General features: G+C 40.3%; 2 long non-coding RNA genes across 2 annotated transcripts in view; one reads left to right on the top strand and one right to left on the bottom strand.

Annotated features, from left to right (window-relative positions):
* Positions 1–22,851, bottom strand: part of LOC130282232 (uncharacterized) — a 183,682-nt gene that overhangs the window by 60,814 nt on the left and 100,017 nt on the right. The window lies entirely within an intron of this gene.
* Positions 1,570–7,650, top strand: LOC130282231 (uncharacterized). Its single transcript, XR_008846292.1, has 3 exons — positions 1,570–1,683; positions 4,663–4,800; positions 7,383–7,650. It is a non-coding gene; the product is annotated as an uncharacterized LOC130282231 (long non-coding RNA).

Genomic DNA, 22,851 nt, shown 5'->3' with positions numbered 1-22,851 from the left:
ATCAGGCTGTCTCATTCTGCCACCATATGCTCTCCTCATGTTGATGCTAGCTCCAGGCTGTCTCATTCTGCCACCAGATGTTCTCCTCTTGCTGATGCCAGCTCCAGGTGGTCTCATTCTGCCACCAAATGTTCTCCTCATGCTGATGTCAGCTCCAGGCTGTCTCATATTACCACCATATGTTCTCCTCATGCTGATGCTAGCTCCAGGCTGTCTCATTCTGCCACCATATGTTCTCCTCATGCTGATGCCAGCTCCAAGCTGTCTCATTCTGCCACCACATGCTCCATGCCGCAATCACCAGTACCAGTTGTCCTGGTCCTCCTCTCAGTTAGGGGTGTGCAACAATGTAATCCAGTACCAGCAAACCCTGCATGAAGCTCACTGAGGCTTTCCTCAAAAAAACGTTTCCACTTACCCCCCTCCCCAGCCAGGGGATGGGAAAGACCTTACCCAGCCCATACTCCATGGGAAGGAGGCTAGCTTCAGAGCCCCTTCCAAACTACATTCCCAAAACAAAGCCTCCATGCGTCGGCGGTCGGAGGGGCAGGAGGCTGACTGCCTCCACACCTGGTTGCAATACCTGCCACTGGGGAGCCGCACCAACTGTGCCAGCCCCTGTACTAGGTGAAGAGAAAGGTTGACTGCCTCCTCACCCAGTTGCAACGTCTGCTGCTGGCAAGATGAGGCGACCACTCCATCTCCTGACATGGAATTCTCCATCTGGGGAGTCGCACCGACTGTACTTGCTACTGTATCATTAAACAGCCTCTGGGGATCCAGGCCGACTGCCTGCTATCCAGGGTGGACCAGTACAGGGATCACGGTCCCTCTGTATCTGCAGAGTTGCCAGCAGTGTCTGATGCTGGAGAGTGTAGTAGAACTCAGCCCTGATGCCGGTGCTTCCACCGGGTGTCCTGACCGGAACATCGCAGTAAGGTGTGAAATCCAGGGGAATAGGAGAACAGAGATCAGTGGTCTCGTCTGTGCCATTTTTCTCCTCTGTACATGGTTTGGGACCATAGAAATCACCCTCAAACAAGGGCAAGTAGTCTTCTTCGAGGTACCACTCCTGGTATGTCAGCCAAGATAGATCCGGTTCCAGGTTAGGTACCACGGATTGTGGCAGCATCTCTCTCCACTTGTCCTGGAGGTCCCAGAGCCTGTATTCCTCGGTACAGCCAAAGTCATACCGCTCCTCGTATGCGTCCCGCAATAGACCAGGCCAGCTGAAGTCTGTCCCTTCCGGAGAATAAGGCTGTGCTTGGCTCCTGCAGCTTGCCCACCAGTACAGTGCACGGTAATGAGCCTCAAGCTCCATTTCTTGCTGCACCAATCTGTGCAACTCAGCCATTTTGCTGCCTGTGGGTTGATCTCTGAGGTAGTGAAGCCCAGGCCGGATTAACAATGGTGCTTATGGAGCTCGTGCTCGGGGTCCCGGGCTCCCAGTCAAACAAGAGGGCCCCCGGATGTCTGACATTTAAAAAAAATAAAATAATTCCTTTGCAGCTTTGGAGTTCTTTTCACCAAACTACAATCACGCCCTCCCCTCCCCCCTGCACTTGGTATCTTCCCTCGGCCCCGGACTCATCGCGTCTGAGCAGGAGGAGGGAGGGGAGCACAGAGCTGGCTGTGAGGAAATGAGAGCACCACAGAGGCAGTACAACATGGGGCCTAACTAAAGTAGGTGTCCCTGCATGTATATATGTGTATAAGCATGTGTGTGCGGATATATAAGTGTGTGTACATATGTGCATGTCTATGTACTGTGCCTGTGTGTGTGTTACTACTGTGGATGACTATATAAAGTGCATGTGTGTATCTATACCAGTGTGCCCCCAGTTGTTGCAAAACTACAGCTCCCAGCATGCCTGGTCAGCCAAAGTCTATCTGGGAATGCTGGGAGCTGTAGTTTTGTAACAGTTGGAGGCTCACTGGTTGGGAAACACTAGTCTGTTCTATATTTGTGTATGAAGCATGCATGTACAGTATGTAACGTGTGCTGTTTGTGTATACTGCATGTACAGCATGTAATGTGTGCAGTATGTGTGCTGTGTGTATATAATGCATGTACAGTATGTAGTGTGTGCTGTATGTGTATATAATGCATGTACAGTATGTAATGTGTTTAGTATGTGTGTTGTGTGTATGTAATGCATGTACAGTATGTAGTGTGTGCTGTGTGTGTAATGCATGTACAGTATGTAATGTGTGCAGTATGTGTGATGTGTGTATATAATGCATGTACAGTATGTAAGGTGTGCTGTGTGTGTGTAATGCATGTACAGTATGTAATGTGTGCAGTATGTGTGCTGTGTGTATATAATGCATGTACAGTATGTAATGTGTGCAGTATGTGCGCAGTGTGTATATAATGCATGTACAGTATGTAGTGTGTGCTGTGTGTGTATCTATACCAGTGTGCCCCCAGTTGTTGCAAAACTACAGCTCCCAGCATGCCTGGACAGCCAAAGTCTATCTGGGAATGCTGGGAGCTGTAGTTTTGCAACAGCTGGAGGCTCACTGGTTGGGAAACACTAGTCTGTTCTATATTTGTGTATGAAGCATGCATGTACAGTATGTAACGTGTGCTGTTTGTGTATACTGCATGTACAGCATGTAATGTGTGCAGTATGTGTGCTGTGTGTATATAATGCATGTACAGTATGTAGTGTGTGCTGTATGTGTATATAATGCATGTACAGTATGTCATGTGTTTAGTATGTGTGTATGTAATGCATGTACAGTATGTAGTGTGTGCTGTGTGTGTAATGCATGTACAGTATGTAATGTGTGCAGTATGTGTGATGTGTGTATATAATACATGTACAGTATGTAAGGTGTGCTGTGTGTGTAATGCATGTACAGTATGTAATGTGTGCAGTATGTGTGCTGTGTGTATATAATGCATGTACAGTATGTAATGTGTGCAGTATGTGCGCAGTGTGTATGTAATGCATGTACAGTATGTAATGTGTGCAGTATGTGTGTTGTATGTATATAATGCATGTACAGTATGTAATGTGTACAGTATGTTGCGTGTGTATATAATGCATGCATGTACAGTATGTAATTTGTACAGTATGTGTGTGTATGATGCATGTACAGTATGTAATGTGTACAGTATGTGTGTTGTGGTGATGTACAGTGTGTACTGTGTACAGTATGTGTGTTGTGTGTATATGATGCATGTGCAGCATGTAATGTGTGCAGTATGTGTGCTGTGTGTATATAATGCATGTACAGTATGTAGTGTGCGCTGTATGTGTATATAATGCATGTACAGTATGTAATGTGTGTAGTATGTGTGTTGTGTGTATGTAATGCATGTACAGTATGTAGTGTGTGCTGTGTGTGTGATGCATGTACAGTATGTAATGTGTGCAGTATGTGTGCTGTGTGTATATAATGCATGTACAGTATGTAATGTGTGCAGTATGTGTGCTTTGTGTATATAATGCATGTACAGTATGTAATGTGTGCAGTGTGTGAGCAGTGTGTATATAATGCATGTACAGTATGTAGTGTGTGCTGTGTGTGTGTGTATGTAATGCATGTACTGTATGTAATGTGTGCAGTATGTGTGTTGTGTGTATATAATGCATGTACAGTATGTAATGTGTACAGTATGTTGCGTGTGTATATAATGCATGCATGTACAGTGTAATTTGTACAGTATGTGTGTGTGTGATGCATGCACAGTATGTAATGTGTACAGTATGTGTGTTAAGGTGATGTACAGTGTGTACTGTGTACAATATGTGTGTTGTGTGTATATGATGCATGTACAGTATGTACTGTGTACAGTATGTGTGTTGTGTGTATATAATGCATGTGCAGTATGTATTGCGTACAGTATGTGTGTTGTGTGTATATGATGCATGCATGTACAGTATGTATTGTGTACAGTATGTGTGTTGTGTGTATATGATGCATGCATTTACAGTATGTAATGTGTACAGTATATATGTTGTGTGTATGAAAATGTATGTATGACGTCACATAACAAGGATAATGCACAGTGATATAATAGTACAGGGACAGGACTCAGGAAACAGTATGTGGGGAACAGAGTCTAAATAAAAGGACAAAGGAGTCTGGAGAAAGGGGCAGTGGAGTGATGAGGATCTCTGGAAGAGGACTGAGGGGTTGGAGAAGGAGGGAAGAGAGGGGTCTGCAGGAGGATGGGTGATGACGTAGGGGTCTAGAGGTGACTGAGGGATCTGTAGGAGGACTGAGGAGTCTGGGGGTGACTGAGGGGTCAGTGGAGGATGGGAAATAGGGGTATTGAGGAGGACTGGGGGTGGCTGAGTGATCTGAGGGGAGGCGACTGAGGGATCTGTAGGAGAATTGGAGATCTGGGTTTGACTGAGGGGTGGGGGAGGAGGGGACATAGGGGTCTGGAGGAGGACTAAGGCATTTGAGGTGACTGAAGGGTCTGGGGGTGACTGAGGGGTCAGGGAGGAGAAAACAGGGGTCTGGTTGAGGGGACACAGGTCTGGGGGAGAAAGGGGTCTGGAGGAGGACAGTAGAGGGTGGGATTCAGCCAAACTGGGAAGAAACAGTGTGTGGCAGTATTTTCAGGGGCTTAGTGTTTGGAGGGGTTATATTCAGGGGGCACAGTGTCTAACAGGCTCATATTGATTATTTTTTCATAAACAGGATAAATATCTGCTGAAAAAGTGAGGAACCAATGATGTCTGAGCATCACACTCTGCAAAGGAAGATTTAGCTGGAAGCCACCACCCCATCTGGACCTGATGAAGGAGAAAATGGTAGACAACAGAGAAGACGTCACCTGTGAGCCATTATATCATTGTATATTCTTTCTGACAAGGTGATCATGAGTGAAACCGTACCCCAATCTGTGGCTTTCCAACTGTTGCAAAACTACAACTTCTATGATGCCTAAGGCTCACAAGACATTATGGGAGTTGTAGATTTTCAGTAGGTGGAAAGCCACTGGAACTGAGGTAATTAATGGGGTTCCCAGCAGATGGACCCCCACCAAAAAATGGGCTGCATAGTCTGAAATGCCCATGCCTTTGTGAAGGCTTGTTAATTGTCATAATTGAAAACATGCACGGGGGGGTTGAGGTTTAGGGATGTGTCTGTGTCGGCATTGTTTTTTTTTTTCGGGGAAGGGGGGCCCCATCATACTAAAGTGCTCTGTCCTCCAAGCAGCCTTAATCTGGTCCTGGTGAAGCCGCAAGTGGACCTGTTCACTGGGGTGGACAGGACTTGTGGTTGGCTTCTTACTGACTCCTTCAGAACAACTTTGCAAATCTGCAAGCAAATTAAGGCTCTCTCTTGCATTGACATCTCTTCCATGACATTCTGCAGCTTCGCTATACGGACTTGTGTCAGCTGTGTAAGGACCCAATTCACACTCTCTCGTGAAGGATGTTTGCCGAAGAGATCCAGGAACCAACTAATCTCTTCTAAAATCCCCCATCCTTACAAGCTCTTCCACGCCAGGGTAAGTTGCTGAGACCGAGGTCAAGCCAACAGCTGTATCTTCCCCAGCTGGTCTGGTCTCATTGTTGATCCTGGAGAATACCGATCCCAACGCTGCCACCAATTGTGACGGACTGACCAGGGACTTCTCGGTGTCCCCCTCTGTCAAGAGTGACTTCTCCTTTCAGATGATAAGCCCCAGCAAGCCACAGGCAATATCTCTAGGCAGAACTAGAGAATATTGCATTATCATACCCTAAGAACCAGACAACACCAGTCTTCAGTAATAAAAATCCATCTCTCTTTAATCAGTCTCCTTTTATAGGAAGGAACATCACAGGGGGGGGGTGCAGTAAAGACAAAACAGGTCACAGTAAGTCTGGGAGATAATCCAATAAAGGTAATTAGCTCTCCCTATACAGTGCCTTGTGCAGAATTAGTGCCTTGTGCAGAAGGTGGTCCCTGTGAAGAAGGTGGACCATGTGCAGAATTAGTACCTTGAGAAGAATTAGTGCCGTGTGCAGAATGTATCATGAAAACAGCAAATAAAGGTATTTTAATAAGATAATGAAAATGGAACTTTATGTCACTGGACAACATTAACTGAGGGTCACAAACTGTGGAAATAGTGATATTTCAAAGTCCATCAAAGTCCCTGTCTTTCTCATGCCCGCCCCTGAAGCTAGTCCGAGTTCCGCTCAGTCACTCTTCCATAGTCCATAGTCACTCTTGGAGCCCAGGCAGCAATAGCAAAGGGGTAGGGGTGACTCCTCTAGGATCCGTCACACATATGTTTTCCTCATGCTGATGCCAGCTCTAGGCTGTCTCATACTGCCACCATATGTTCTCCTCATGCTGATGCTACCTCCAGGCTGTCTCATTCTGCCACCATATGGTCTACTCATGCTTCCGCCACCTCCTGGCTGTGTCATTCAGCCACTATATGGTCTCCACTTGCTGCCGTCAACTACAGGCTGTGTCATTCAGCCACTATATGGTCTCCTCATGTTGGCTCCAACACCAGGCTGTGGATTGCAGAATTACATTTTTGAACGAGGATATCCGAAGTGGGTCCTCAAAGAAGCAAGAACTGAAAAAGTTAGGGATACTGATACACAGAAATGAATACCCTTTGAAAAACTTTTCCATCCCTTACAACACAAGATTGACAGAATTATACAGGAACATTGGTCACTACCTGCAAAATCATATCCTACCATTGAGGAATTCAGACAGTCCCCATTAATTTGTAATAAACGTTCCCCAAACCTTAGGACAAATTAATCAGAGCGGATGTGGGTTCCACAGGAAAAATCCCCCAAACAACAATTTCTGAAATCACGAAAATCTGGTACTTTTCCATGTTTACAATGCAGTCAGTGCAATAATATCATCAAAGGCAATCACATATTACATCCACACACAGGTAAAAAAAAATCCAATCAAAGGCTTTTTTACATGTAAAACAACATTTTTTATTTATCTCATAAAATGTGCGTGTGGCCTCCTGTAAGTTGGCGAGACCAGCCAACGTATAGGAGACCAAATTCATTGCCATAAATCCACTATTCGATGTGCAAATCAATTTTTTCCCATCCCTTCACATTTTCCTACTTTTCAACATATAATAGCGCAACTTAAATATCAGGTTATTGAGGAAATTCAATTACCAAGAAGAGGAGGTGACATCAAAAAGTTTTTACACAAATGGGAGGCATACTGGATCCATCGCTTAGATACATTAGAACCGCGGGGTTTAAATCGAGACTATGAATTAAGCAGTTTTCTATGATTTTTTTATGATTTTTATTTTATTATATAATTGCCATTAACCTGTGACAAACACTGTATGAATATATACTATGTTGCTGACTAATAGATTTTGTCCCTGATGTGCTGACTTTGATATAAATTATTTCTTTTAGATACATAGTATGTCTACATATTAAATGAAAGCCGGCCGTACTGAAAGGATACTACGAGCACATGGCTAGCTGTTTATATTTACCTTCTCCGCAGCACTGGAGCCTCCTTTGAGTTCTGTTTATTTTGATTTCCATGGACACTGACCTGTCAATCATGATGTAATGGTGACGTATAGTCAGCTGATGTATTATCTGTACAGAAGTTACATATATAAGTGTGTTATGTGCTGCATTGATATATATGTTTGCAATTGAAAAAGGCTTACCACCGAAACACGTCTTGCGTGAATAAACCTATATCGTTTGAAGATAAGTGAGTGCTGGGATTTATTACAATTTCCCTACTATCATTCATTCACTATATGGTCTCCTCATGCTGCCACCATCTCCACGTTGTGTCATTCAGGCACTATATGGTCTCCTCATGCTGCCGCCATCTCCACGTTGTGTCATTCAGGCACTATATGGTCTCCTCATGCTGCCGCCACCTCCACGCTGTGTCATTCAGCCACTATATGGTCTTCTCATACTGATGCGACCTCTAAACTCTGTCATTGTGCCACTCTGTGACAGTGATTCTAATAGCGATGCCTCTAATTTGCATGTGATACTGAATAACGGTATTATTTCACTAACACAGCACACTCGCTATGCGTGTTACTGCAAGGCAAAGTGTTCTAAACCCTTATTGAGATTCCCTTTTTAATAGCAATTGGCCGTGAATAAATTCGTATTGAACCAAATTTTTTCGGAAAATTCGGCAAATCGGCCAAATCAAATCTTTCAAAAAATTTGCTCATCTCTAGATGTATTCAAATATCTTCTCATAGTGTCCTTAGTCCTTTAACCCCTTAAGGACAACGGGTTTTTCCATTTTTGCACTTTCATTTTTTCCTCCTCACCTTTTAAAAATCATAACCACTTCAATTTTGCACCTAAAAATCCATATCATAGCTTATTTATTGCACCACCAATTCTACTTTGCAGGGACATCAGTCATTTTACCCAAAAATCTACGGCAAAACGGGAAAAAAAATCATTGTGCGACGAAATTGAAGAAAAAATGCCATTTTGTAAATTTTGGGGGCTTCCGTTTCTACGCAGTACATTTTTCGGTAAAAAATGACACCTTCTCTTTATTCTGTAGGTCCATACGGTTAAAATGATACCCTACTTATATAGGTTTGATTTTGTCGTACTTCTGGAAAAAATTATAACTACATGCAGGAAAATGTATACGTTTAAAATTGTCATCTTCTGATCCCTATAACTTTTTTATTTTTCTGCGTATGGGGCGGTACGAGGGCTAATCTTTTGCGACGGGATCTGAAGTTTTTATCGGTACCATTTTTGTATTGGTTGGACTTTTTGATTGCTTTTTATTCATTTTTTCATGATATAAAAAGTGACCAAAAATACACTATTTTGGACTTTGGAATTGTTTTGTGCGTACACCATTGACCGAGCGGTTTAAATAATTATATATTTTTATAGTTCGGACATTTACGCATGCGGCAATACCTCATATGTTTATTTTTATTATGTTTATATATTATTTATATGGAATTTGGGAAAAGGGGGGTGATTTAAACTTTTAATAAGGAAGGGGTTGATGTGTTTTTTTTTTAACCTTTTTTTTTTAACACTTTTAGTCCCCTTAGGGGACTTTTAGGAGGAATTATTAGATTCCTCATACAGATCACTATGGTTGTATAGAACCATAGTTATCAGTGTGCTCTGCGCTCAAATGATAAAGGCTACCTCAGCAGTAGATCGCCCCCCCCCCCCCACGATCGCGCTGCGGGGGGGCGATCCACCCCACTGGACCTCCAGGGACTGAATACAGGCACCTTTAGACGCCGCTGTCAACTTTGATCACCGCATGTCGGCTATTAACGCCGGCCCCCAGCTGCAGGAATCAGCTGGGGGCCAGGCGGTATGACGCGGGCACAAGTCAGGAGCCCGCGTCATAACCGAATAAGGGCCATTGGACGTGTATACACGTCCATGGTCCTTAAGAGGTTAAAGGGGTACTCCCGTGGAAAACTTTTTTTTAAATCAACTGGTGCCAGAAAGGAACAGATTTGTAAATCACTTCTATTAAAATGCATTTCCTCTGATGTCATGAACATTTTAGGAACTGTCCGGAGTAGGAGAAAATCCCCATAGCAAACATGTACTGCTCTGGACAGTTCCTAAAATGGACAGCAGAGGTCAGCAGAGAGCACTGTGCTCATGACATCAGAGGAAATGCATTTCTTTTTTGGATTTCTCTTTAGTATAGAGCCCCTAAAAAGTACTGGAAGGATTAAGATTTACAAATTAACTTTCTGGCACCAGTTGATTAAAAAAAAAAAAAAAAAAAACATTTTCCAAGGGAGTACCCCTTTAATGGATTAAGAAGTATATAAAACACAAGCTAAAAATGCCGGTGTATTTTCTTCTTGTTTACCTGGTTTTGTTGCACATACTGTTGACATCTGTCTATATTATCTTCTATCTTCCTTTTGCCACACTATGTTCTCCTGCTGGCTGACCTAAATTACATTTTATAGTTTGATACACATCATGCAATAAAGATGTTCTAGATGTGGAAAGCTGCTACAATATTTTATCGTAGTCAATTCCACTGGCTAGAAAATGTCATTCATTCTCATCATTACGGGCTTGAAAAACAAGATTCTCAAGATGTGTTAACTCCTAAATGATGGGGCAAAGACCCCAATGCCTCAAGGTGCATTAAATACCCAGAGTTAATTTAATTAATTGCCTTCAAATACGACATAGTAAATGACATAAAGGACCACAAATGTTCTGCTGGCTGCTACATCTGTAGTACAGTACTTCTTATGTATATTTCTTAGATGCAATATAGGAGCCTGTGTCTTTTGCATCCATGTCAATGGGGCCCACTAATACCTTAAAGGGGTATCCCGCTGGAAAATATATATATTTTTTTAAATCAACTGGTGCCAAAAAGTTTAACAGATTTATAAATTATTTCTATTTAAAAACCTTAATCATTCCAGTACTTATCAGCTGTTTTATGCTACTGAGGAAGTTCTTTTCTTTTTGAATATCCTTTCTGTCTGACCACACTGCTCTCTGCTGACACCTCCATGTCAGGAACTGTCCAGAGTAGAAGCAAATCCCCATAGCAAACTTATCTTGCTCTGGAAAGTTCCTGACATGGACAGAGGTGTCAGCAGAAAGCATTGTGGTCAGACAGAAAGGAAATTCAAAAAGAAAAGAACTTCCTCTGTAGCATGCAGCAGCTAATAAGTACTGGAAAGGTTAAGATTTTTAAATAGAAGTAATTTACAAATCTGTTTAACTTTCTGGCATCAGTTGATTTAAAAAAAATTCTTTACAGTGGAGTACCCCTTTAAGAAATATAGTAATAATAATAAGAACACTTTCTCCCTGCAAAAGGACAACTGTAGTGGTCAAAAATCCCTGCCCAAATGTTCCCCAAACAAAAGTTATACAATTCAGTCAATTAGTTCTATTTACCTATATGCAGCAGTTTCTGAGATATTAGAGTTGCCAGCATAGCCCAGTAGTCCTGCGTCCGTCCCCTATTCATTACCTTGCAGCCGCCATCTTGGGGACGGAGATCTCTTCCTCCCAGCAGTGTTTGTGCTCCCCCCCTAGCCTCTGTCAGGTCCTCCCTCTTATGCATATGCATGAGCGGGTGCTTTCTGAGGCAGCCATAGGCTCATCCTCAGAAACGCCCCTATCTGTAAGATTCAAGCAGGGGGAGAATGAGGACGTCCACAGCTCCTCCCCCCTCCTCTGCTCTGTCTACATAGGACCTCACTTATCACCGGGAGGATTCAAGTTTTCATGGGGGAAACACAGAGCAAACCACAGAGCAGGGAGGGGAGGACGTGTGTGTGAAGGAGACATATTACACTGCACGGGCTGGTGGTGTATACAGGGAATAAATATCATACTGGAGATGATTCTGTGTGTGAGAGGGGGACTACTGAATGACACATGCTGGGAGTTGTAGTCCCTGTTATGTGTGTGTGTATGCCAGTGTTTCCCAACCAGGGAATGCTGGGAGTAGTAGTTTTGCAACATCTGAAGGCACCCTGGTTGGGAAACACTGGTGTATGAACTACAACTCCCAGGAGATTACAGAGATACAATAGAGGTGTTGGTGAACTACAACTCCCAGGAGACTACAGAGTTACAATAGAGGTGTTGGTGAACTACAACCCCCAGGAAACTACAGAGATACAATAGAGGTGTTGGTGAACTACAACTCCCAGGAGACTACTGAGATACAATAGAGGTGTTGGTGAACTACAACACCCAGGAGACTACAGAGATACAATAGAGGTGTTGGTGAACTATAACTCCCAGCCAGGAGACTACAGAGATACAATATAGGTGTTGGTGAACTACAACTCCCAGGAGACTACAGAGATACAATATAGGTGTTGGTGAACTACAACCCCCAGGAGACTACAGAGATACAATAGAGGTGTTGGTGAACTACAACTCCCAGGAGACTCCTGATACAATAGAGGTGTTGGTGAACTACAACACCCAGGAGACTACAGAGGTACAATAGAGGTGTTGGTGAACTACAACTCCCAGGAGACTACAGAGATACAATAGAGGTGTTGGTGAACTACAACTCCCAGGAGTCTCCTGATACAGTAGAGGTGTTGGTGAACTACGACTCCTTTATACACTCAAACAGCAGAAAGCTGTCACGGCATGCTTGGATGTATAGTCTTACAACAGCTGGAGTCACCTCTGCAACTCCAAGCATGCACATACAGCAGAAAGCTGACAGGGCATGCTGGGATTTGTAGTCTTGCAACATCTGGAGGCACCACTGGAATTCCCAGCATGCCCGAACAGCATATAAAATAACTGGGCATGCTTGGAGTTGTAGTTGTGAAAAAGATGGAGGGGCCCCTATCAGGACAGTTTTATAGACAAACAATTATGTTTTTTTTTACCATTTTTACTTTCACTATCCACTCTCCAGTGCCCACACTACAGTGAGCGCGGAGGCAGCTGCTTCATCACTGGACAGGAGCAGCATGGGGAGGGGGAGATGAGCAGAAGGGGAGGGTATATGCATAGGGAAGGGAGATGGGGGCGTTACAATATAATAATTTGCTCGGGGGGATAGAACAGGGGGAGGGAGGGCAGCAGCTTACAGGAAGTAAGCACAAGGCATGATGGGAGATGTAGTTTTATTTTCACTTCTCCTCCGTAATTCGTGTGCTGATAACGGGAGAAAGGCTGGGCCAATTTTGATGGGGGAGACATCGTTGGAAAGGTCTTTCAAAGACCTATTAAAAAAAAATTTTTTGCCCAGCACTGCAGATGTCCTTTAAGTCTCATATAATGGACTACCTGCATTTCCATTCATGTCTACTAACTATTAGAGGACTGACGCACCAGTGAAGGATTTTGGGGGATCCAGGTATAAAGTGGGTTATGCCAAATGCCATGTTCATTTTTTCAGTGAATGAATTCAGCTGCGGAAAGCTACGTTGCTAAAATTCTGTAGTGTGCAGTGGGCAGCGGAATCTCATTGACAGCAGTGGGCCTCTGCACGCAGAACTTCATTTTTAAAACGGAACTTCTCTGCCCAGAAATTTAGCAGTGTGCATGTGCCCTTAGGCTATGATCTGAAATGCTGCAGATTTTCAGCAGTGAAAACTCTGCAGCATTTCAGCTCCAAAGTCTATAGCAGAAAATAAACAGTAAATCATACAGATTTTTTGTAAATATTTCTCAGCAAATTTTCAGTGTGGGTATGTAAACGAATAGAAATAATGAATTGCCCAAATTTATTAATCTGTCTGACAAAACAAAAACCATCTGATTTGCTTCAGGCAACAAATCATAGTTTAGCTTTAATATCTTAACCCCTAAGAAGAGAAGTCTGGAAATGGTGTATGGAGAAGCTCCTGACACGGAGGGTGCCAGCTGCTATCTACAGCTAACACCCGCTGCTAATGACCAAAATCAGCGATAACACTGATGCTGGTCATTTAACCCACTAAATGCTTTGATCAATAGCGATTGCGGCAGTAAGTAAGATGTCTGACAGTTGCCCACCCTATTAGATATCTGATTGGAACTCCCATAATGCAATTGTGGAGTACCGTTCAGCTTCCTTGGCAGCCAGGCGCTTTCTGAAGGCCTCAGTGCTTGACATGGTGGGTATTGATGAGCAGCATTTCCCATATTCAAATTAGCGATGTTTGCAAATTTTTGCAAATGTTTGCAAATTTCACGTATTCGTTATAAATGCATATTCGCATATGTGAATATTTGCATATATTAATATTTGCATATTGGCATATTCGAGGAAGAAAACAGTGAGGGGTGGGCAACTTTACTAATGGTTGCTAGGGATCTGACAAGTGTATTTGCATCATTCTATTCGGTCCACAAGTGATAAGAAGTATTATGCAACTATTCACATATGCGAATATGCGCATATACAAATATTCACATATGTGAATATTTATATGTGGGGAAAAAGCGAATATTCACAGTTTGTAATATATAATGAATATATTCGCAATATTCGTGAATTTGCAAATTTGTGATATTCGCGATAAAAATTTGAAATGCGAATATTCGCGCCCAACACTAATGGTGGGTCTGCTTGTACAGTCAGTTTGAGACTAAAGAAGATGTTTTGAGTTTGAGACTAAAGAGGCTGAGCATAGTAGGGATTGTTTGGTGGAAGCCCCTAAATAGCCACCGTCTGAATGCAATCGCCCATGTAGATATGCAATAGACAGATTTATTTTATATAAGTACATTTATTTCTTTAGATAAAATATCTAAATATAATCAGTAAAAAGGTTCTATAATGATAATTGATATCTCTCGGCACCTTCAGAGATAATGGCTGTTCAGTGAAATAAATTAGTTCTTGTCGTTTGCACTGACTATTATACAGCCGGCCATTATGTGAAAACATTCCAGACATAAGCACCTGGCGATCTGAACTTCACACACGATAATAGACCTACTTAGTATTATGGATTTATATGTTCCATTCTCAGCATCAGAGAAACCGAAAATTGTAATAATCCAAATTCTGCACACAAGGAAAACACATGTAGCAATGATTTGATACATTTACAATGATGTACAATGTCTAGGGATATCAAATAACAATTTACTCTGGATTATTAAAGGTCATGCAAGAGCAAGAAACAGCGGAACAGATGTGTGTGAAATCTAGGAGATAGACATTATTTCATTGTTAGCCGGTTCCACAGAGTGAAGGTCAAGACAAATCTCCTAATGGACTCTTATCTGAAGTGCGTATCCTGGAATAGAGAAGCTTTACAACGTATGAAATAGCTATTGAACTTGAATTAGATTAATTATGTACTAAACATATGCAGCAGCCTTGCAAATGGACTTTGTTTTATCGGCTTTGTTATAGCCAGAGCATTTGGACACACAACACTTGGGTTTCAAAAAAGGCAAAAGTTGTTTATCATATTTATATATTGTATATATTGTCAAGTTTCCAACCCAGTAATTGGCTCCTAATTACTGTGGAGTAACATACATAAAAACTATTAGACCTTATGTTTGCAATGTATCTTATGTTTGGAATAACAAAGATTATGATGCAATTAAAAGTGAGTGATAGCAATGTTCTTTATAGATGAAGGGGAAATGTCTTAGAACCCTTTTCTCTGGTGGGCCCACACACACCAGAATGATGCTAAACATGTGGATTATGCTCTGGTGTTTTTCATGAAAATAAAATTTTCATAGGACTGAGCTAAATCCCACACCCACATGTGTAGTCATCCTAGTCACTCTCATAGGAATCTATCTACAAAGACTTTTCTAGAGCTGTTTGTTATGGTCTTTAAAGGGGTTATCCAGGAAAAAACTTTATATATATATATATATATATATATATATATATATATATATATATATATATATAACAACTGTGTCAGGGTTTAATAACTAATTTATGAATCATGGTCAACAAAAATATGAAAAATATTATGACCGTTATGAATTGCCAAAAATATACAAACCATGCAATTCCCCATATCTAGGCCCAACTATTTCCCCAGATATGAGTTCTTTAGTAGTGGTAGAGTAACTTTTGCAATATAATAAAATAATAACTCAGTTATTATAAAAATAAGTGCATTTATTTGTTACAGTTGATTAACATTAAGGAAGGTAATACAAACAGACCATGATAATATCAATGAAAAGATATAAAGAAAATAGCAATGACATTATGTCAGATATAAAACAATTATGTATTAGTAAGTTATTTAACAATAATAAACTTAATCACAGAAGTGAGTTAGTTCAGATATCAGTATATTACTTTGTGTAGAGATCATCACATTATATGATATCCTATGGGCATATTATCTCTAGATACATAAAATGGGAATAAACCCCGCCCAGTCCTAATCACAAATTTCCCTGGTAAGATACAGTATTAAAATATACTATTTATTAAGAAAACTTAAAGTACGTTTTCTTGTGGTAATTATTATTATGTCATGTGTACAAGCAGAGGATTGGATCCCATCAGACTATGCTAATATGCAATATAATCATCGCATTAATCCCCATAAGACGTCCTGTTCATCTGCAGTAGAAGGGGGTGGCTTATAAACTACTGTCACCATCTCATAATGGAGAATATATATATATATACATATATATATATATATATATATATATATATATATATATATATTTATATATATAATAAGCTGGTCTGCTCATAAACATGACATAACTGTCCACATTAATGAGGTATGAGGTAAATTAAATGAGGTAACTTAATCACATAAGAAACCTGTGTATCTTACCTAGAGCACTTCTGGATAAAAAAGAGATGGCTGCCTGGAGTCCATGGGAATGCCTGCATTCATAACCGGTTTAGTAGAGAAGAATGGGCTTATGGGCTAAAGTGTTTCTCCCTGACTCTTCATGGCTCCGCCCCTTTCAGGTAGCCTCTAGAATATTCTGTGATGAAGATGGGGTGCCTCTGTCTGTCCATCTGTGTCTGTCCTGTGAGTGTCCTCCCTGTGAGTCAGTGAGTATTTTGGATCTCCTGAGTCTGCTTTTTAACTTGTTGTCAGTCTTAAGGGTCCACCCAAATCATAATGTATTATCCAATGATGACTGGTGGATGTGTGCATGGAGATCAGGGTAGTGGGTAGTGACATAACATCACAGCTAATCATTAATTATAGCCGGTATATGCTGCATGATTAAATTCACCATAAGGATAAATATATTTATATCATGGCTACTATATTTTCATAATACGCTACATTATTCCTGATGGATTAATATTATTCATGAATGAATCCATCAGGCAACACCAATTATATGATTAAACATCTCACACATTATTTATACACCTGAATACAGCATTTAGCTATATAGCTGTATACACAATAATAATGCTAATGGTTATAATGTCCCTTTCAATCAGTTATATATTTATATCAATATTGTATAATAGGGCAAGATAGCATATTCATGCTATAAAGATCATATTATAAGATCATCTGTTTTTATGAAGACATTATATATATATGTTAGCTTTCAATCTCACCTTTTTGGCTGACTAAATCTAGTCATGTTGACTGACTTCTCTTCAGAGACAATGGGATCATATAACTCCCCTGTATCACTGGCTCAATACATATTGAAGAAGATCCATTGTCTTCAAATCTCGACTAACACTGTTAAGATGTGAAGACTTTCAGTAATTTTTTTTTTTCCCAGCCTCTACCATTGTTTGGTAAAGAACTTACCAATAAACCATTGTCCTTATCAGACCCTTAGTTTCTTTTCATGTCCCTTAGAAGAGATACACCTTTTCAATCAATGGCATGAATACACACTTCTAGAGATGGACTTTGGTCTCTCAAACATTCAGGCCTTCTGAAAATTCACACAAAATGGTGCATACATTGCCATGTTATATTAAAACATAGTGATTCATATTTGGGGCTTATTAGCACGACAACTGGCTCCAGAAAGTTACACAATTTTGTAAATTACTTCTATTAAAAATCTTAATCCTTTTAGTACTTATGAGCTGTTGAAGTTGAGTTGTTCATTTCTGTCTAAGTGCTCTCTGATGACACATGTCTCGGGAACTGTCCAGAGTAGAAGCAAATCCCCTTAGCAAACCTATTCTGCTCTGTGCAGTTCCCGAGACAAACAGAGATGTCAGCAGAGAGTACTGTTGTCAGACAGAAAAGAAAAACTCAACTTCAGCAGCTGATAATAATTAGAAGGATTAAGATTTTTTAATAGAAGTAATTTACAAATCTGTTTAACTTTCTGGAGCCAGTTGATATATATATATATATAAAAAAAATTTTTTTTCCTGGAATACCCCTTTAACCCCTTAAGGACTCAGCCCATTTTGGCCTTAAGGACTCAGACAATTTAATTTTTACGTTTTCATTTTTTCCTACTCGCCTTCTAAAAATCATAACTCTTTTATATTTTCATCCACAGACTAGTATGAGGGCTTGTTTTTTGCGCGACCAGTTGTCCTTTGTAATGACATCACTCATTATATCATAAAATGTATGGCGCAACCAAAAAACACTATTTTTGTGGGGAAATTAAAACGAAAAACGCAATTTTTCTAATTTTGGAAGGTTTCGTTTTCACGCCGTACAATTTATGGTAAAAATGACATGTGTTCTTTATTCTGAGGGTCAATACGATTAAAATGATACCCATTATTATATACTTTTATATTATTGTTGCGCTTAAAAAAAATCACAAACTTTTTAACCAAATTAGTACGTTTATAATCCCTTCATTTTGATGACCTCTAACTTTTTTTATTTTTCCGTATAAGCGGCAATATGGGGGCTCATTTTTTGCGCCATGATCTGTACTTTTTTTTGATACCACATTTGCATATAAAAAACTTTTAATACATTTTTTATAATTTTTTTTTAATAAAATGTATTAAAAAAGTAGGAATTTTGGACTTTTTTTTTTTCATTCACGCCGTTCACCGTACGGGATCATTAACATTTTATTTTAATAGTTCGGACATTTACCCACGCGGCGATACCAAATATGTCTATAAAAAAAATTACGCTTTTTGGGGGTAAAATAGGAAAAAACGGGCGTTTTACTTTTTATTGGGGGAGGGGATTTTTCACTTTTTTTTTACTTTTACTTTTACATTTTTTTACATTTTTTTTACACTTGAATAGTCCCCATAGGGGACTATTCATAGCAATACCATGATTGCTAATACTGATCTGTTCTATGTATAGGACATAGAACAGATCAGTATTATCGGTCATCTTCTGCTCTGGTCTGCTCGATCACAGACCAGAGCAGGAGACGTCGGGAGCCAGACGGAGGGAGGTGAGGGGACCTCCGTGCGGCGTTATGAATGATCCGATCCCCGCAGCAGCGCTGCGGGCGATCCGATCGTTCATTTAAATCGCGCACTGCCGCAGATGCCGGGATCTGTATTGATCCCGGCACCTGAGGGGTTAATGGCGGACGCCCGTGAGATCGCGGGCGTCGGCCATTGCCGGCGGGTCCTTGGCTGCGATCAGCAGCTGGGATCAGCCGCGCATGACACGGGCATCGCTCCGATGCCCGCGGTTATGCACAGGACGTAAATGTACGTCCTGGTGCGTTAAGTACCACCTCACCAGGACGTACATTTACGTCCTGCATCCTTAAGGGGTTAAGCACTGTCCCATTGGAAAGGCCTGTGGTTACGTGTCATCAAGTAGTATTTTGTATGTGGTTTCTACTTTTATACTGTTTTATTGTGTATTATGTATAATGTTTTTGTAAGCACACTTACCTTCTTTGGTCTGATTCCGCCCCTAGTATTATGGAGCTACAGTCTCTGCTGTGTGGCACTTTCGGGTTAGGAGATCTGACATCATAAGCCCACTCAAACAATCAGTGACCAGCAGTGTCCTTCCTCAGCCACTGATTGGCTGAGCAGGCCTGTGATGTCATCTCCCTAAACCCAGAAGCACTGCACATCAGGGACTGAAGCTCTGTAAAACAGGGAGTAGCACTGGACTGAGGGAGATAACTGTGTGTTTTTTTAATAACTCTCGCCCCACCAAGCATATATTAAAAAAAACATTTAATACAAGCCATTTAATACATACAAATACATATAAACACAGAAACCTTGTGAAGGAAAGAGAGAAGAAGGGAGAGAAGAAAAGATCTTGCTCTGTGCCCACTCCTCTACAGAATGGGGAGAAGTTCAGTCAATTCAGAGTAGCCTCTCTAGTGAGAGGAATGGTTATTCAGCCAATGTGCCTGAGAGACCTGCAAGTAAGTGTCATTGTTATAGTCACAGAACATAAATAAGGACAGCTTGGGATGACATCACTTCTACTAAGTTTCCTAAAGGCGGTTTGAGGTTTCATTGACTTTTCCTGCTAAAAATTTCCAGTCTAATGTATGGTCCAAGTGTTGATCTACAAGTAGGACAGATTCTTTCCTTTTTTTCTGCAGAAAAATTTGAGTAATTTCATGACTAATATTTTGTAACAAAGGAACAGATCGGTGATGCTAAGGAGTTAAAATTGATAGATTTTAAGGACTCTGCAGAGCTACTATTTAAGTTAGGGAAAGCAAATCACTTTTAACAGGTTTCCATCAGAAAGAAGATAGTTTAAACAAATTTCAGCCCCAGAATTAGTGTGTCATGTTAAAACCAGCTCCGAAGTGCATTCATGCTTGGATTTTAAACTGTAGTCGTGACTGCTTTTAACATGATAAATAAATACATTTTGGACATTAAACATTTGAAGATTTAAGAGCCGGTGCCAGAATATGCTTGATCTATCTCCTTCTGATACTTGGGAGCTAGCCCGGTGATTTATTCCTCTGTGCATCAAGATTCTCCTGGCCGGTCTTACCTGGGTTGTAATGGCCGTGAGCTGATTTACTTGTTAATATTCATTGTGCTCTCTGTCACACAACTTGCCATATCTCAGTATCCTAGAAGACTGTGAGTGTAAAATTTGCTGAAAGAAGAATGTAGGCATTTGCTACATTCATAGCTAAATTTTCTTTATTTTTTTCATTTTTTATTAGTTAGGCTTTAAAATGCACTTGTCATTCTTGTCATGGCCTCCATGACCCACCCCGATCAATGTGTTTTTTTTTATTTTCTGTTTTTTAATAAAAGGAGAGCAATACTTATTTAAAGAAGACCTCTTGCACTGAAATAAAGGATACATTTAAATTATCTACCCACATGGTGGAAGAATATATGGATATGGTAGGAGGAGGGAAGTTAAAACACATATATAGGTTACTTCTTAGAACTATCCCAGTGAAGTTTCAGGAAGGAAAAAAAAGGAGGTGGGAAGAGATACTTGGTCCGATTTCTTGGGAAGTATGGGAAGGTATATTGAAGAACAGTTATACATGTTCTATTAATAAAATATATCAAGTTATGCAACTAAGAATAATTTATCATTTGTATTATTCCCCGATCAAGTTAAAAAAGATAAGTTGTTGGAAGAGTGCAGCTTGTCCTAAGTGTGCCATATAGGATACAGACTTAATTAATCTATTATGGGTATGTCCAAAGGTCAAGGTATTCTGGGCTAGGGTATTTCAGAAAATAGGAAACAAACTTAATTTAGATAAAGATTGGTCGGGGATGGAGGTCATTCTTGGAGATCTGAGTCAGATTAAGAAAAGTCGAAAATTATTAAATCGTGTGTTTATGCTTGCTAAAGTGGTAGTTTTGAGGGGGCTTTTTGGAAGCAGGGGCCCAAGTGTAACTGAATGGGAGAGATTAGTCCAAAAAATCTACAAATACGAGGAATGGAGAGCTGGTGGGTCTAGAAAAAGACTAAATGGTTTCAGGTCTGTCTGGGGAGAATGGGAAGAGTGAATGGGAAAGATAATTTTTTTTTTCCGCTTCTGGCATGGATGGGAGTGGGAGGTGGAATATAGTGTTTATTTCGGATTGAGGATTATGTGTATGTACCTTTTGAGTTATTATAATAAAAATATTTCATAAAAAAAAAGAAGACCACTTTTCTATCCAGACCTGTTTGTTTCACCAAATAATTGTATTTCCTATAATACTACAAATTTATAAAGCATTGGCCTCACATGGAATATGCCGTTCAGTTTTGGCACCGGTTCATAAAAAGGACGTCATAGAGCTGGAAAGGGAACAGCGATGCACAACTAAACTAATAAGGGGCATAGAACATCTTAGCTATGAGGAAAGATTAAAAGAATCAAATTTTTTAAGTCTTGAGAAGAGACATTTAAAGGGGGATATGATCATCTTATTTAATACTATAAATGGCCCATACAAAAAATACGGGGAAAAACTGTTCCAGGTAAAACACCCTCAAAAGGAGAACTCCTTCCACCCGGAGAAGAAAGGTTTAATCTGCTGAGGCAGCAAGTTTCCTTTAGCATAAGAACTGTGAATTTATGGAACAATCTGTCTCAGGAACTGGTCACAGCAGGAACGGTTCTGGCCTTCAAAACAGGATTAGATACATTCCTTGAACAAAATAACATTAATGCATATGTAAAATGATAGAATTACATCCCTTCCATTAAATCCCCAATATCCCTTCCCTTTCCTACACCTCCTTTGTTGAGCTTGATGGGCATTCTTCATGTGTACTAACTATGTAACTATAACAATTCTGGAGCATCTTTTCTCAGATATCTGCATTGTAAGCCATAACTGATAGAATGTAAGATTTTGTGAGAGCGACCTTTACTCTCTCCCTTCTGCTTGAATTGACAATGGGGTGAGGGGGGTGGGGGTTATCATTAGCACAGATTTTTGTAAGTGTGTGGTTTTCCCAGTCGAATGCGCAAAATGTAATGTGTTGCATATGTTACAACTAGACTTGTGCACTAGAAAAATTTTCGTTTAATTTTGTTTCGTTTTTTCGTTTTGGAAAAATTTTTCGGTTCGGCAATATTTTCGGTTTAGATTTTTCGGATACATTCGGTATTCGGGTATTAGTGTTGGTTTTTTTCGGATACATTCGGTATTCGGGTACATTTGGTAAATCTTTTTAGTCTTTTTTTGGACTTTAGCGATCCTAATAAATAGTGGAGATACCTTATTTATTAAAATTTCGCAGGGTATCATAAAAAAATTATAATAAAAAAGATACAGTGGTGATGGAAAAAATTGTATCTAACGAAATGTATCTTTTTTATTATGAAATGTTTATTCATTTTTAAACAGGGATCAATTTATGTGAGCGGGTAAAGCACAAAAAATGTAGCCGACAATAATGAAAATGTAGTGTGTGTGTGTTTTTCACTTTTTTTTAAAACATTTTTTAGGTAGTACTACTACTCCCAGCATGGAACACACTCTTCCATGATGGGAGTAGTAGTTACCTGTACTAATTGACAGATCGCAGGGGTCCCTTGCGATCCTCTT

The sequence above is a fragment of the Hyla sarda genome, chromosome 7 (genome assembly GCF_029499605.1).
Source record: "Hyla sarda isolate aHylSar1 chromosome 7, aHylSar1.hap1, whole genome shotgun sequence".
Lineage (NCBI taxonomy): Eukaryota > Metazoa > Chordata > Amphibia > Anura > Hylidae > Hyla > Hyla sarda.
Note: the sequence above shows the minus strand (reverse complement) of the source record. Positions and strands in the feature narration are given on the sequence as shown.